The sequence below is a fragment of the Leiobunum rupestre genome, chromosome 1 (assembly GCF_980474605.1).
Source record: "Leiobunum rupestre chromosome 1, qqLeiRupe1.1.hap1, whole genome shotgun sequence".
NCBI classification, from domain to species: Eukaryota; Metazoa; Arthropoda; class Arachnida; order Opiliones; family Sclerosomatidae; genus Leiobunum; species Leiobunum rupestre.
The window spans coordinates 8970660-8984048 of record NC_143384.1 but is presented as its reverse complement, the minus strand read 5'-3'; the positions used below and the strand labels follow the sequence as shown (position 1 = coordinate 8984048).

The following is a 13389-nucleotide window of genomic DNA, read 5'->3' as shown; positions in this document are numbered from 1 at the left end:
GTTTTGAGTTCGAGCCTTACCTGGCGAAAAGAACTTTTTCGATTTTGTAACCTTTTCTTCTTGTCGTGATAAATACAGTTATCTATATGATACAATCTCCTGTGGCGCAATTGGTTAGCGCGCGGTACTTCAGCAGTACAGCCGAGAAATGCCGAGGTTGTGAGTTCGAGCCTCACCTGGGGAAGAGTACCTTTTCGATTTTGTAACCTTTTCTTCTTGTCGTGCAAAATACACTTACCTACTTGATACAATCCCCTGTGGCGCAATTGGTTAGCGCGTGGTACTTATACAGCAGTACAGCCGAGAAATGCCGAGGTTGTGAGTTCGAGCCTTACCTGGCGAAAAGAACTTTTTCGATTTTGTAACCTTTTCTTCTTGTCGTGCAAAATACAGTTCTCTACATGATACAATCCCCTGTGGCGCAATTGGCTAGCGCGCGGTACTTTTACAGCAGTACAGCCGAGAAATGCCGAGGATGTGAGTTCGAGCCTCACCTTGGGAAGAGTACCTTTTCGATTTTATAACCTTTTCTTCTTGTCGTACAAAATACAGTTATCTACTCGGTACAATCCCCTGTGGCGCAATTGGTAAGGGCGCGGTACTTATACAGCAGTACAGCCGAGAAATGCCGAGGTTGTGAGTTCGAGCCTCACCTGGGGAAGAGTAATTTTTCGATTTTGTAACCTTTTCTTCTTGTCGTGCAAAATACAGTTATCCAGTTTATACAATCCCCTGTGGCGCAATTGGTAAGCGCGCGGTACTTATACAGCAGTACAGCCGAAAAATGCCGAGGTTGTGGGTTCGAGCCTCACCTGGGGAAGAGTAATTTTTTGATTTTGTAACCTTTTCTTCTTGTCGTGCAAAATACAGTTATCTAGTTGATACAATCCCCCGTGGCGCAATTGGTTAGCGCGCCGTACTTATACAGCAGTACAGCCGAGAAATACCGAGATTGTGAGTTCGAGCCTCACCTGTGGAAGAGTAATTTATCGATTTTGTAACCTTATCTTATTGTGGAACAAACTACAGTTATCTAATTGATACAATCCCCTGTAGAGCAATTGGCTAGCGCGCGGTACTTTTACTGCAGTACAGCCGAGAAATGCCGAGGTTGTGAGTTCAAGCCTCAACTGGGGAAAAGTACCTTTTCGATTTTGTAACCTTTTCTTCTTGTCGTGCAAAATACAGTTATCTAATCGATATAATTCCCTGTGGCGCAATTGGTTAGCGGTGCGGTACTTATACAGCAGTACAGCCGAGAAATGCCGAGGCTGTGAGTTAGAGTCTCAACTGGGAAAAGTACCTTTTCGATTTTGTAACCTTAACTTCTTGTGGAACAAAATACAGTTCTCAATTTGATACAATCCCCTGTAGCGCAATAGGCTAGCGCGCGGTATTTATACAGCAGTACAGCCGAGAAATGCCGAGTTTGTGAGTTCGAGCCTCACCTGGGAAAGAGTAATTTTTTGATTTTGTAAACTTTTCTTATTGTGCAACAAAATACCGTTATCTATATGATACAATCCCCTGTAGCGCAATTGGCTAGCGCGCGGTACTTATACAGCAGTCCAGCCGAGAAATGCCGAGGCTGTGATTTCGAGTCTCACCTGGGGAAAAGTACCTTTTAAATTTTGTAACCTTTTCTTCTTGTCGTGATAAATACAGTTATCTATGTGATAGAATCTCCTGTGGCGCAATTGTTTAGCGCGCGGTACTTTTACAATAGTACAGCCGAGAAATGCCGAGGTTGTGAGTTCGAGCCTCACCCGGGGAAAAGTGCCTTTTCGATTTTGTAACCTTTTCTTCTTGTCGTGCAAAATACAGTTATCTAATCGATACAATCCCCTGTGGCGCAATTGGTTAGCGCGGTACTTATACAGCAGTACAGTCGAGAAATGCCGAGGTTGTGAGTTCGAGCCTCACCCGGGGAAAAGTGCCTTTTCGATTTTGTAACCTTTTCTTCTTGTCGTGCAAAATACAGTTATCTAATCGATACAATCCCCTGTGGCGCAATTGGTTAGCGCGCGGTACTTATACAGCAGTACAGCCGAGAAATGCCGAGCTTGTAAGTTCGAGACTCACCTGGGGAAAAGTACCTTTTTAATTTTGTAACCTATTCTTCTTGTCGTGCAAAATACAGTTTACTCATCGATACAATCCCCTGTGGCGCAATTAGTTAGCGCGCGGTACTTATACAGCAGTACAGCCGAGAAATGCTGAGGTTGTGAGTTCGAGCCTCACCTAGGGAAGAGTAATTTTTCGATTTTGTAACCTTTTCTTATTGTCGTGCAAAATACAGTTATCCAGTTGACACAATCCCCTGTGGCGCAATTGGTAAGCGCGCGGTACTTATACAGCAGTACAGCCGAGAAATGCCGAGGTTGTGAGTTCGAGCCTCACCTTGGGGAGAATACCGTTTCGATTTTGTAACCTTTTCTTCTTGTCGTACAAAATACAGTTATCTACTCGATACAATCCCCTGTGGCGCAATTGGTAAGCGCGCGGTACTTATACAGCAGTACAGCCGAGAAATGCCGAGGTTGTGAGATCGAGCCTCACCTGGGAAAGAGTAATTTTTCGATTTTGTAAACTTTTCTTATTGTGGAACAAAATACCGTTATCTATTTGATACAATCCCCTGTAGCGCAATTGGCTAGCGCGCGGTACTTATACAGCAGTACAGTCGAGAAAGGCCGAGGTTGTGAGTTCGAGCCTCACCTGGGGAAAACCTTTTCGATTTTGTAACCTTTTCTTCTTGTCGTACAAAATACAGTTATGTACTCGATACAATCCCCTGTGGCGCAATTGGTTAGCGCGCGGTACTTATACAGCAGTACAGTCGAGAAATGCCGAGGTTGTGAGTTCGAGCCTCACCTGGGGAAGAGTAATTTTTCGATTTTGTAACCTTTTCTTCTTGTCGTGCAAAATACAGTTATCTAGTTGAAACAATCCCCTGTGGCGCAATTGGTAAGCGCGCGGTACTTATACAGCAGTACAGCCGAGAAATGCCGAGGTTGTGAGTTCGAGCCTCACCTTGGGAAAAGTACCTTTTCGATTTTGTAACCTTTTCTTCTTGTCGTAAAAAATACAGTTATTTACTCGATACAATCCCCTGTGGCGCAATTGGTTAGCGCGTGGTACTTATACGGCAGTACAGCCGAGAAATGCTGAGTTTGTGAGTTCGAGCCTCCCCTTGGGGAGAATACCGTTTCGATTTTGTAACCTTTTCTTCTTGTCGTGATAAATACAGTTATCTATATGATACAATCTCCTGTGGCGCAATTGGTTAGCGCGCGGTACTTCAGCAGTACAGCCGAGAAATGCCGAGGTTGTGAGTTCGAGCCTCACCTGGGTAAAAGTACCTTTTCGATTTTGTAACCTTTTCTTCTTGTCGTGCAAAATACACTTACCTACTTGATACAATCCCCTGTGGCGCAATTGGTTAGCGCGTGGTACTTACACAGCAGTACAGCCGAGAAATGCCGAGGTTGTGAGTTCGAGCCTTACCTGGCGAAAAGAACTTTTTCGATTTTGTAACCTTTTCTTCTTGTCGTGCAAAATACAGTTCTCTACATGATACAATCCCCTGTGGCGCAATTGGTTAGCGCGTGGTACTTATACAGCAGTACAGCCGAGAAATGCCGAGGATGTGAGTTCGAGCCTCACCCGGGGAAAAGTGCTTTTTCGATTTTGTAACCTTTTCTTCATGTCGTGCAAAATACAGTTATCAGCTTGATACAATCCCCTGTGGCGCAATTGGTTAGTGCGCGGTACTTCTACAGCAGTACAAACGAGAAATGCCGAGGTTGTGAGTTCGAGCCTCACCTGGGGAAAAGTACTTTTTCGATTTTGTAACCTTTTCTTCTTATCGTGCAAAATACAGTTCACTACTTGATACAATCCCCTGTGGCGCAATTGGCTAGCGCGCGGTACTTAAACAGCAGTACAGCCGAGAAATGCTGAGGTTGTGAGTTCGAGCCTCACCTGGGGAAAAGTACCTTTTCGATTTTGTAACCTTTTCTTCTTGTCGTACAAAATACAGTTATTTACTCGATACAATCCCCTGTGGCGCAATTGGTTAGCGCGTGGTACTTATACGGCAGTACAGCCGAGAAATGCTGAGGTTGTGAGTTCGAGCCTCCCCTTGGGGAGAATAACGTTTCGATTATGTAACCTTTTCTTCTTGTCGTGATAAATACAGTTATTCTCCTGTGGCGCAATTGGTTAGCGCGCGGTACCTCAGCAGTACAGCCGAGAAATGCCGAGGTTGTGAGTTCGAGCCTCACCTGGGGAAAAGTACCTTTTCGATTTTGTAACCTTTTCTTTTTGTCGTGCAAAATACACTTACCTACTTGATACAATCCCCTGTGGCGCAATTGGTTAGCGCGTGGTACTTATACAGCAGTACAGCCGAGAAATGCCGAGGTTGTGAGTTCGAGCCTCACCCGGGGAAAAGTGCTTTTTCGATTTTGTAACCTTTTCTTCATGTCGTGCAAAATACAGTTATCAGCTTGATACAATCCCCTGTGGCGCAATTGGTTAGTGCGCGGTACTTCTACAGCAGTACAAACGAGAAATGCCGAGGTTGTGAGTTCGAGCCTCACCTGGGGAAAAGTACCTTTTCGATTTTGTAACCTTTTCTTCTTGTCGTAAAAAATACAGTTATTCACTCGATACAATCCCCTGTGGCGCAATTGGTTAGCGCGTGGTACTTATACGGCAGTACAGCCGAGAAATGCTGAGTTTGTGAGTTCGAGCCTCCCCTTGGGGAGAATACCGTTTCGATTTTGTAACCTTTTCTTCTTGTCGTGATAAATACAGTTATCTATATGATACAATCTCCTGTGGCGCAATTGGTTAGCGCGCGGTACTTCAGCAGTACAGCCGAGAAATGCCGAGGTTGTGAGTTCGAGCCTCACCTGGGTAAAAGTACCTTTTCGATTTTGTAACCTTTTCTTCTTGTCGTGCAAAATACACTTACCTACTTGATACAATCCCCTGTGGCGCAATTGGTTAGCGCGTGGTACTTATACAGCAGTACAGCCGAGAAATGCCGAGGTTGTGAGTTCGAGCCTTACCTGGCGAAAAGAACTTTTTCGATTTTGTAACCTTTTCTTCTTGTCGTGCAAAATACAGTTCTCTACATGATACAATCCCCTGTGGCGCAATTGGTTAGCGCGTGGTACTTATACAGCAGTACAGCCGAGAAATGCCGAGGATGTGAGTTCGAGCCTCACCCGGGGAAAAGTGCTTTTTCGATTTTGTAACCTTTTCTTCATGTCGTGCAAAATACAGTTATCAGCTTGATACAATCCCCTGTGGCGCAATTGGTTAGTGCGCGGTACTTCTACAGCAGTACAAACGAGAAATGCCGAGGTTGTGAGTTCGAGCCTCACCTGGGGAAAAGTACTTTTTCGATTTTGTAACCTTTTCTTCTTATCGTGCAAAATACAGTTCACTACTTGATACAATCCCCTGTGGCGCAATTGGCTAGCGCGCGGTACTTAAACAGCAGTACAGCCGAGAAATGCTGAGGTTGTGAGTTCGAGCCTCACCTGGGGAAAAGTACCTTTTCGATTTTGTAACCTTTTCTTCTTGTCGTACAAAATACAGTTATTTACTCGATACAATCCCCTGTGGCGCAATTGGTTAGCGCGTGGTACTTATACGGCAGTACAGCCGAGAAATGCTGAGGTTGTGAGTTCGAGCCTCCCCTTGGGGAGAATACCGTTTCGATTATGTAACCTTTTCTTCTTGTCGTGATAAATACAGTTATTCTCCTGTGGCGCAATTGGTTAGCGCGCGGTACCTCAGCAGTACAGCCGAGAAATGCCGAGGTTGTGAGTTCGAGCCTCACCTGGGGAAAAGTACCTTTTCGATTTTGTAACCTTTTCTTTTTGTCGTGCAAAATACACTTACCTACTTGATACAATCCCCTGTGGCGCAATTGGTTAGCGCGTGGTACTTATACAGCAGTACAGCCGAGAAATGCCGAGGTTGTGAGTTCGAGCCTCACCCGGGGAAAAGTGCTTTTTCGATTTTGTAACCTTTTCTTCATGTCGTGCAAAATACAGTTATCAGCTTGATACAATCCCCTGTGGCGCAATTGGTTAGTGCGCGGTACTTCTACAGCAGTACAAACGAGAAATGCCGAGGTTGTGAGTTCGAGCCTCACCTGGGGAAAAGTACCTTTTCGATTTTGTAACCTTTTCTTCTTGTCGTAAAAAATACAGTTATTTACTCGATACAATCCCCTGTGGCGCAATTGGTTAGCGTGTGGTACTTATACGGCAGTACAGCCGAGAAATGCTGAGTTTGTGAGTTCGAGCCTCCCCTTGGGGAGAATACCGTTTCGATTTTGTAACCTTTTCTTCTTGTCGTGATAAATACAGTTATCTATATGATACAATCTCCTGTGGCGCAATTGGTTAGCGCGCGGTACTTCAGCAGTACAGCCGAGAAATGTCGAGGTTGTGAGTTCGAGCCTCACCTGGGTAAAAGTACCTTTTCGATTTTGTAACCTTTTCTTCTTGTCGTGCAAAATACACTTACCTACTTGATACAATCCCCTGTGGCGCAATTGGTTAGCGCGTGGTACTTATACAGCAGTACAGCCGAGAAATGCCGAGGTTGTGAGTTCGAGCCTTACCTGGCGAAAAGAACTTTTTCGATTTTGTAACCTTTTCTTCTTGTCGTGCAAAATACAGTTCTCTACATGATACAATCCCCTGTGGCGCAATTGGCTAGCGCGCGGTACTTTTACAGCAGTACAGCCGAGAAATGCCGAGGATGTGAGTTCGAGCCTCACCTTGGGAAGAGTACCTTTTCGATTTTATAACCTTTTCTTCTTGTCGTACAAAATACAGTTATCTACTCGGTACAATCCCCTGTGGCGCAATTGGTAAGGGCGCGGTACTTATACAGCAGTACAGCCGAGAATTGCCGAGGTTGTGAGTTCAAGCCTCCCCTTGGGGAGAATACCGTTTCGATTTTGTAACCTTTTCTTCTTGTCGTGATAAATACAGTTATGTATATGATACAATGTCCTGTGACGCAATTGGTTAGCGCGCGGTACTTTTACAATAGTACAGCCGAGAAATGCCGAGTATGTGAGTTCGAGCCTCACCCGGGGAAAAGTGCTTTTTCGATTTTGTAACCTTTTCTTCATGTCGTGCAAAATACAGTTATCAGCTTGATACAATCCCCTGTGGCGCAATTGGTTAGTGCGCGGTACTTCTACAGCAGTACAAACGAAAAATGCCGAGGTTGTGAGTTCGAGCCTCACCTGGGGAAAAGTACTTTTTCGATTTTGTAACCTTTTCTTCTTATCGTGCAAAATACAGTTCTCTACTTGATACAATCCCCTGTGGCGCAATTGGTTAGCGCGCGGTACTTTTACAATAGTACAGCCCAGAAATGCCGAGGTTGTGAGATCGAGCCTCACCCGGGGAAAAGTGCCTTTTCGATTTTGTAACCTTTTCTTCTTGTCGTGCAAAATACAGTTATCTAATCGATACAGTCCCCTGTGGCGCAATTGGTTAGCGCGGTACTTATACAGCAGTACAGCCGAGAAATGCCGAGGTTGCGAGTTCGAGCCTCACCTGGGGAAAAGTACCTTTTCGATTTTGTAACCTTTTCTTCTTGTCGTGCAAAATACAGTTACCTACTTGATACTATCCCCTGTGGCGCAATTGGTTAGCGCGTAGTACTTATACAGCAGTACAGCCTAGAAATGACGAGTTTGTGAATTCGAGCCTCACCTGGGAAAAAGTAACTTTTCGATTTTGTAACCTTTTCTTCTTGTCGTGCAAAATACAGTTATCTAATCGATACAATCTCCTGTGGCGCAATTGGTTAGCGCGCGGTACTTATACAGCAGTACAGCCGAGAAATGCCGAGGTTGTGAGTTCGAGCCTCACCTGGGGAAGAGTAATTTTTCGATTTTGTAACCTTTTCTTCTTGTCGTGCAAAATACAGTTATCCAGTTTATACAATCCCCTGTGGCGCAATTGGTAAGCGCGCGGTACTTATACAGCAGTACAGCCGAAAAATGCCGAGGTTGTGGGTTCGAGCCTCACCTGGGGAAGAGTAATTTTTTGATTTTGTAACCTTTTCTTCTTGTCGTGCAAAATACAGTTATCTAGTTGATACAATCCCCCGTGGCGCAATTGGTTAGCGCGCCGTACTTATACAGCAGTACAGCCGAGAAATACCGAGATTGTGAGTTCGAGCCTCACCTGTGGAAGAGTAATTTATCGATTTTGTAACCTTATCTTATTGTGGAACAAACTACAGTTATCTAATTGATACAATCCCCTGTAGAGCAATTGGCTAGCGCGCGGTACTTTTACTGCAGTACAGCCGAGAAATGCCGAGGTTGTGAGTTCAAGCCTCAACTGGGGAAAAGTACCTTTTCGATTTTGTAACCTTTTCTTCTTGTCGTGCAAAATACAGTTATCTAATCGATATAATTCCCTGTGGCGCAATTGGTTAGCGGTGCGGTACTTATACAGCAGTACAGCCGAGAAATGCCGAGGCTGTGAGTTAGAGTCTCAACTGGGAAAAGTACCTTTTCGATTTTGTAACCTTAACTTCTTGTGGAACAAAATACAGTTCTCAATTTGATACAATCCCCTGTAGCGCAATAGGCTAGCGTGCGGTATTTATACAGCAGTACAGCCGAGAAATGCCGAGTTTGTGAGTTCGAGCCTCACCTGGGAAAGAGTAATTTTTTGATTTTGTAAACTTTTCTTATTGTGCAACAAAATACCGTTATCTATATGATACAATCCCCTGTAGCGCAATTGGCTAGCGCGCGGTACTTATACAGCAGTCCAGCCGAGAAATGCCGAGGCTGTGATTTCGAGTCTCACCTGGGGAAAAGTACCTTTTAAATTTTGTAACCTTTTCTTCTTGTCGTGATAAATACAGTTATCTATGTGATAGAATCTCCTGTGGCGCAATTGTTTAGCGCGCGGTACTTTTACAATAGTACAGCCGAGAAATGCCGAGGTTGTGAGTTCGAGCCTCACCCGGGGAAAAGTGCCTTTTCGATTTTGTAACCTTTTCTTCTTGTCGTGCAAAATACAGTTATCTAATCGATACAATCCCCTGTGGCGCAATTGGTTAGCGCGGTACTTATACAGCAGTACAGTCGAGAAATGCCGAGGTTGTGAGTTCGAGCCTCACCCGGGGAAAAGTGCCTTTTCGATTTTGTAACCTTTTCTTCTTGTCGTGCAAAATACAGTTATCTAATCGATACAATCCCCTGTGGCGCAATTGGTTAGCGCGCGGTACTTATACAGCAGTACAGCCGAGAAATGCCGAGCTTGTAAGTTCGAGACTCACCTGGGGAAAAGTACCTTTTTAATTTTGTAACCTATTCTTCTTGTCGTGCAAAATACAGTTTACTCATCGATACAATCCCCTGTGGCGCAATTAGTTAGCGCGCGGTACTTATACAGCAGTACAGCCGAGAAATGCTGAGGTTGTGAGTTCGAGCCTCACCTAGGGAAGAGTAATTTTTCGATTTTGTAACCTTTTCTTATTGTGGAACAAAATGCAGTTATCTATAAGATACAATACCCTGTAGCGCAGTTCGCTAGCGCGCGGTACTAATACAGCAGTACAGCCAAGAAATGCCGAGGTTGTGAGTTCGAGCCTCACCTGGGGAAAAGTACCTTTTTGATTTTGTAACCTATTCTTCTTGTCGTGCAAAATACAGTTTACTCATCGATACATTCCCCTGTGGCGCAATTAGTTAGCGCGCGGTACTTATACAGCAGTACAGCCGAGAAATGCTGAGGTTGTGAGTTCGAGCCTCAACTGGGGAAGAGTAATTTTTCGATTTTGTAACCTTTTCTTATTGTGGAACAAAATGCAGTTATCTATAAGATACAATACCCTGTAGCGCAATTGGCTAGCGCGCGGTACTAATACAGCAGTACAGCTAAGAAATGCCGAGGTTGTGAGTTCGAGCCTCACCTGGGGAAAAGTTCCTTTTTGATTTTGTAACCTATTCTTCTTGTCGTGCAAAATACAGTTTAATCATCGATACAATCCCCTGTGGCGCAATTGGTTAGCGCCCGGTACTTATACAGCAGTACAGTCGAGAAATGCCGAGGTTGTGAGTTCGAGCCTCACCTGGGGAAGAGTAATTTTTCGATTTTGTAACCTTTTCTTCTTGTTGTGCAAAATACAGTTATCCAGTTGACACAATCCCCTGTGGCGCAATTGGTAAGCGCGCGGTACTTATACAGCAGTACAGCCGAGAAATGCCGAGGTTGTAAGTTCGAGACTCACCTGGGGAAGAGTAATTTTTCGATTTTGTAACCTTTTCTTATTGTGGAACAAAATGCAGTTATCTATAAGATACAATACCCTGTAGCGCAATTGGCTAGCGCGCGGTACTAATACAGCAGTACAGCCAAGAAATGCCGAGGTTGTGAGTTCGAGCCTCACCTGGGGAAAGTTCCTTTTTGATTTTGTAACCTATTCTTCTTGTCGTGCAAAATACAGTTTACTCATCGATACAATCCCCTGTGGCGCAATTGGTTAGCGCGCGGTACTTATACAGCAGTACAGTCGAGAAATGCCGAGTATGTGAGTTCGAGCCTCACCCGGGGAAAAGTGCTTTTTCGATTTTGTAACCTTTTCTTCATGTCGTGCAAAATACAGTTATCAGCTTGATACAATCCCCTGTGGCGCAATTGGTTAGTGCGCGGTACTTCTACAGCAGTACAAACGAAAAATGCCGAGGTTGTGAGTTCGAGCCTCACCTGGGGAAAAGTACTTTTTCGATTTTGTAACCTTTTCTTCTTATCGTGCAAAATACAGTTCTCTACTTGATACAATCCCCTGTGGCGCAATTGGTTAGCGCGCGGTACTTTTACAATAGTACAGCCCAGAAATGCCGAGGTTGTGAGATCGAGCCTCACCAGGGGAAAAGTGCCTTTTCGATTTTGTAACCTTTTCTTCTTGTCGTGCAAAATACAGTTATCTAATCGATACAGTCCCCTGTGGCGCAATTGGTTAGCGCGGTACTTATACAGCAGTACAGCCGAGAAATGCCGAGGTTGCGAGTTCGAGCCTCACCTGGGGAAAAGTACCTTTTCGATTTTGTAACCTTTTCTTCTTGTCGTGCAAAATACAGTTACCTACTTGATACTATCCCCTGTGGCGCAATTGGTTAGCGCGTGGTACTTATACAGCAGTACAGCCTAGAAATGACGAGTTTGTGAATTCGAGCCTCACCTGGGAAAAAGTAACTTTTCGATTTTGTAACCTTTTCTTCTTGTCGTGCAAAATACAGTTATCTAATCGATACAATCTCCTGTGGCGCAATTGGTTAGCGCGCGGTACTTATACAGCAGTACAGCCGAGAAATGCCGAGGTTGTGAGTTCGAGCCTCACCTGGGGAAGAGTAATTTTTCGATTTTGTAACCTTTTCTTCTTGTCGTGCAAAATACAGTTATCCAGTTTATACAATCCCCTGTGGCGCAATTGGTAAGCGCGCGGTACTTATACAGCAGTACAGCCGAAAAATGCCGAGGTTGTGGGTTCGAGCCTCACCTGGGGAAGAGTAATTTTTTGATTTTGTAACCTTTTCTTCTTGTCGTGCAAAATACAGTTATCTAGTTGATACAATCCCCCGTGGCGCAATTGGTTAGCGCGCCGTACTTATACAGCAGTATAGCCGAGAAATACCGAGATTGTGAGTTCGAGCCTCACCTGTGGAAGAGTAATTTATCGATTTTGTAACCTTATCTTATTGTGGAACAAACTACAGTTATCTAATTGATACAATCCCATGTAGAGCAATTGGCTAGCGCGCGGTACTTTTACTGCAGTACAGCCGAGAAATGCCGAGGTTGTGAGTTCAAGCCTCAACTGGGGAAAAGTACCTTTTCGATTTTGTAACCTTTTCTTCTTGTCGTGCAAAATACAGTTATCTAATCGATATAATTCCCTGTGGCGCAATTGGTTAGCGGTGCGGTACGTATACAGCAGTACAGCCGAGAAATGCCGAGGCTGTGAGTTAGAGTCTCAACTGGGAAAAGTACCTTTTCGATTTTGTAACCTTAACTTCTTGTGGAACAAAATACAGTTCTCAATTTGATACAATCCCCTGTAGCGCAATAGGCTAGCGCGCGGTATTTATACAGCAGTACAGCCGAGAAATGCCGAGTTTGTGAGTTCGAGCCTCACCTGGGAAAGAGTAATTTTTTGATTTTGTAAACTTTTCTTATTGTGCAACAAAATACCGTTATCTATATGATACAATCCCCTGTAGCGCAATTGGCTAGCGCGCGGTACTTATACAGCAGTCCAGCCGAGAAATGCCGAGGCTGTGATTTCGAGTCTCACCTGGGGAAAAGTACCTTTTAAATTTTGTAACCTTTTCTTCTTGTCGTGATAAATACAGTTATCTATGTGATAGAATCTCCTGTGGCGCAATTGTTTAGCGCGCGGTACTTTTACAATAGTACAGCCGAGAAATGCCGAGGTTGTGAGTTCGAGCCTCACCCGGGGAAAAGTGCCTTTTCGATTTTGTAACCTTTTCTTCTTGTCGTGCAAAATACAGTTATCTAATCGATACAATCCCCTGTGGCGCAATTGGTTAGCGCGGTACTTATACAGCAGTACAGTCGAGAAATGCCGAGGTTGTGAGTTCGAGCCTCACCCGGGGAAAAGTGCCTTTTCGATTTTGTAACCTTTTCTTCTTGTCGTGCAAAATACAGTTATCTAATCGATACAATCCCCTGTGGCGCAATTGGTTAGCGCGCGGTACTTGTACAGCAGTACAGTCGAGAAATGCCGAGCTTGTAAGTTCGAGACTCACCTGGGGAAAAGTACCTTTTTAATTTTGTAACCTATTCTTCTTGTCGTGCAAAATACAGTTTACTCATCGATACAATCCCCTGTGGCGCAATTAGTTAGCGCGCGGTACTTATACAGCAGTACAGCCGAGAAATGCTGAGGTTGTGAGTTCGAGTCTCACCTAGGGAAGAGTAATTTTTCGATTTTGTAACCTTTTCTTATTGTGGAACAAAATGCAGTTATCTATAAGATACAATACCCTGTAGCGCAATTCGCTAGCGCGCGGTACTAATACAGCAGTACAGCCAAGAAATGCCGAGGTTGTGAGTTCGAGCCTCACCTGGGGAAAAGTACCTTTTTGATTTTGTAACCTATTCTTCTTGTCGTGCAAAATACAGTTTACTCATCGATACATTCCCCTGTGGCGCAATTAGTTAGCGCGCGGTACTTATACAGCAGTACAGCCGAGAAATGCTGAGGTTGTGAGTTCGAGCCTCAACTGGGGAAGAGTAATTTTTCGATTTTGTAACCTTTTCTTATTGTGGAACAAAATGCAGTTATCTATAAGAT

The 13389-nt window shown here is 44.4% G+C and overlaps 18 non-coding genes across 18 annotated transcripts; all 18 read left to right on the top strand.

Moving 5' to 3' along the window:
• Positions 1–728: 728 nt before the first annotated feature.
• Positions 729–820, top strand: TRNAI-UAU (transfer RNA isoleucine (anticodon UAU)). The gene is given in 2 exon segments: positions 729–766; positions 785–820. It is a non-coding gene; the product is annotated as a tRNA-Ile (tRNA).
• Positions 821–2316: 1496 nt separating this feature from the next.
• On the top strand, positions 2317–2409 carry TRNAI-UAU (transfer RNA isoleucine (anticodon UAU)). The gene is given in 2 exon segments: positions 2317–2354; positions 2373–2409. It is a non-coding gene; the product is annotated as a tRNA-Ile (tRNA).
• Positions 2410–2790: 381 nt separating this feature from the next.
• Positions 2791–2882, top strand: TRNAI-UAU (transfer RNA isoleucine (anticodon UAU)). Its single transcript is given in 2 exon segments — positions 2791–2828; positions 2847–2882. It is a non-coding gene; the product is annotated as a tRNA-Ile (tRNA).
• A 700-nt stretch (positions 2883–3582) lies between these two features.
• On the top strand, positions 3583–3674 carry TRNAI-UAU (transfer RNA isoleucine (anticodon UAU)). The gene is given in 2 exon segments: positions 3583–3620; positions 3639–3674. It is a non-coding gene; the product is annotated as a tRNA-Ile (tRNA).
• A 67-nt stretch (positions 3675–3741) lies between these two features.
• TRNAR-UCU (transfer RNA arginine (anticodon UCU)) lies at positions 3742–3833 on the top strand. The gene is given in 2 exon segments: positions 3742–3779; positions 3798–3833. It is a non-coding gene; the product is annotated as a tRNA-Arg (tRNA).
• A 528-nt stretch (positions 3834–4361) lies between these two features.
• TRNAI-UAU (transfer RNA isoleucine (anticodon UAU)) lies at positions 4362–4453 on the top strand. The gene is given in 2 exon segments: positions 4362–4399; positions 4418–4453. It is a non-coding gene; the product is annotated as a tRNA-Ile (tRNA).
• Positions 4454–4520: 67 nt separating this feature from the next.
• Positions 4521–4612, top strand: TRNAR-UCU (transfer RNA arginine (anticodon UCU)). The gene is given in 2 exon segments: positions 4521–4558; positions 4577–4612. It is a non-coding gene; the product is annotated as a tRNA-Arg (tRNA).
• A 541-nt stretch (positions 4613–5153) lies between these two features.
• Positions 5154–5245, top strand: TRNAI-UAU (transfer RNA isoleucine (anticodon UAU)). The gene is given in 2 exon segments: positions 5154–5191; positions 5210–5245. It is a non-coding gene; the product is annotated as a tRNA-Ile (tRNA).
• Positions 5246–5312: 67 nt separating this feature from the next.
• Positions 5313–5404, top strand: TRNAR-UCU (transfer RNA arginine (anticodon UCU)). Its single transcript is given in 2 exon segments — positions 5313–5350; positions 5369–5404. It is a non-coding gene; the product is annotated as a tRNA-Arg (tRNA).
• Positions 5405–5932: 528 nt separating this feature from the next.
• TRNAI-UAU (transfer RNA isoleucine (anticodon UAU)) lies at positions 5933–6024 on the top strand. The gene is given in 2 exon segments: positions 5933–5970; positions 5989–6024. It is a non-coding gene; the product is annotated as a tRNA-Ile (tRNA).
• Positions 6025–6091: 67 nt separating this feature from the next.
• TRNAR-UCU (transfer RNA arginine (anticodon UCU)) lies at positions 6092–6183 on the top strand. Its single transcript is given in 2 exon segments — positions 6092–6129; positions 6148–6183. It is a non-coding gene; the product is annotated as a tRNA-Arg (tRNA).
• Positions 6184–7201: 1018 nt separating this feature from the next.
• TRNAR-UCU (transfer RNA arginine (anticodon UCU)) lies at positions 7202–7293 on the top strand. Its single transcript is given in 2 exon segments — positions 7202–7239; positions 7258–7293. It is a non-coding gene; the product is annotated as a tRNA-Arg (tRNA).
• Positions 7294–7835: 542 nt separating this feature from the next.
• On the top strand, positions 7836–7927 carry TRNAI-UAU (transfer RNA isoleucine (anticodon UAU)). Its single transcript is given in 2 exon segments — positions 7836–7873; positions 7892–7927. It is a non-coding gene; the product is annotated as a tRNA-Ile (tRNA).
• Positions 7928–7994: 67 nt separating this feature from the next.
• On the top strand, positions 7995–8086 carry TRNAI-UAU (transfer RNA isoleucine (anticodon UAU)). The gene is given in 2 exon segments: positions 7995–8032; positions 8051–8086. It is a non-coding gene; the product is annotated as a tRNA-Ile (tRNA).
• A 1973-nt stretch (positions 8087–10059) lies between these two features.
• Positions 10060–10151, top strand: TRNAI-UAU (transfer RNA isoleucine (anticodon UAU)). Its single transcript is given in 2 exon segments — positions 10060–10097; positions 10116–10151. It is a non-coding gene; the product is annotated as a tRNA-Ile (tRNA).
• Positions 10152–10694: 543 nt separating this feature from the next.
• On the top strand, positions 10695–10786 carry TRNAR-UCU (transfer RNA arginine (anticodon UCU)). The gene is given in 2 exon segments: positions 10695–10732; positions 10751–10786. It is a non-coding gene; the product is annotated as a tRNA-Arg (tRNA).
• Positions 10787–11328: 542 nt separating this feature from the next.
• Positions 11329–11420, top strand: TRNAI-UAU (transfer RNA isoleucine (anticodon UAU)). Its single transcript is given in 2 exon segments — positions 11329–11366; positions 11385–11420. It is a non-coding gene; the product is annotated as a tRNA-Ile (tRNA).
• Positions 11421–11487: 67 nt separating this feature from the next.
• TRNAI-UAU (transfer RNA isoleucine (anticodon UAU)) lies at positions 11488–11579 on the top strand. The gene is given in 2 exon segments: positions 11488–11525; positions 11544–11579. It is a non-coding gene; the product is annotated as a tRNA-Ile (tRNA).
• Positions 11580–13389: the final 1810 nt, after the last annotated feature.